The sequence below is a fragment of the Orycteropus afer genome, unplaced genomic scaffold (assembly GCF_000298275.1).
Source record: "Orycteropus afer afer isolate SDZICR_OR568_19922 unplaced genomic scaffold, OryAfe1.0 scaffold00011, whole genome shotgun sequence".
NCBI lineage: Eukaryota > Metazoa > Chordata > Mammalia > Tubulidentata > Orycteropodidae > Orycteropus > Orycteropus afer.
In genome coordinates, this window is record NW_006921598.1 from 4,850,325 (window position 1) to 4,851,548 (window position 1,224).

Below are 1,224 nucleotides of genomic sequence, written 5' to 3' on the forward strand. Positions count from 1 at the left end.
GGTGGCTGGGGAACAAATGGAGAAGGTGAAGAGAAAGGTGGGCTGAACTGTGGACTTTTGCCGGTCTGGAGGATGCCGCCATTTTGAAGGGTAAAAAGCAGCTTGACTATTTTGGATATTTAAAGAGACAGTGCTCGCATAGATTCCTGGTGTTTGAGAACATGTTCTGCTTTCCAGCAACCCCAAGGACACTTGGGACCTACAAGACTGAAAAGGTACCACATTCCACTTGTTACTCTTATACCCCACACCTGCTTGGTGAACAGAGGTGTGGCCATCTCCCACTCCCACCTACCTTCTGGGCCCACAGGAACTCCATCACATTCTATGTGTGCAGACGTGGCTGGGTACCCTGTCCTGTCCTCCATCGATTTTTTCTTTTTTTGTTTTTATTTTTATTTCTCACTTTCTTTTTTCTGGTGATTAGTTTGCTTGTATTTGTCTGTTTTCCAAAAACTAATATTATTAATACTTTTGTCCTTTTTATTATTATTCTTAATCATCCCCTACCAGGTCCTAGTTACAGCATTTTTTCTTTTCCCTGTGCCTAGATGCATTTTTTTTTTAAGTCTTTTTTTTCTTTTCCCCTTTTTTTCTCATGATTAACGCTGTTCCTTGTTTTTCTTTTTACATTTTTTTCCCTTTTTTTTTTCATTTATTATTCTCCTTCCCTACTTTTTTTTTTCTTAGTGCTCTATCCCGAGATATTGCAAGTTTTTTTTGTTTGTTTGTTTTTTCTTTATTTTTCCCCTTTCTTCTTTTTTTGGTGACTGTTCCTGTGAGATTACATGGTGTGTTTTTCATCCAAGGGCTCTTAGTATTTTGATGGTTATTCAATTGTAATTTTTGTCTAATTGAGAGGGAGATAACAACAGTCCCCATAAGACACAACTGCACCCACACGTCTGCAAATTCACTTACTGAGTGAGAGTCACTACCTCCTTCTCCACCAATGGGCTAACGATAAAACCACCAAGAAGAGTCTGAATCACCCTTGGCTTCTCTTCACAAACAGTTAAAAGAGATCTAAATACAACAATGCCAAGATGCCTTGGGAACAAAAAAAACCACAGTCCACACAAACAAGCAGGATAAAGTGGTAGAAACAAGGGAGGAGGATACAGACCTAGAACACATCCCTGAGGAAGAAGCAGCATTGGAACTCTCTGATAAGGAATTCAAAAGAATTATCTTTAGGTATCTTCAAACGATTGAGAGACAGAC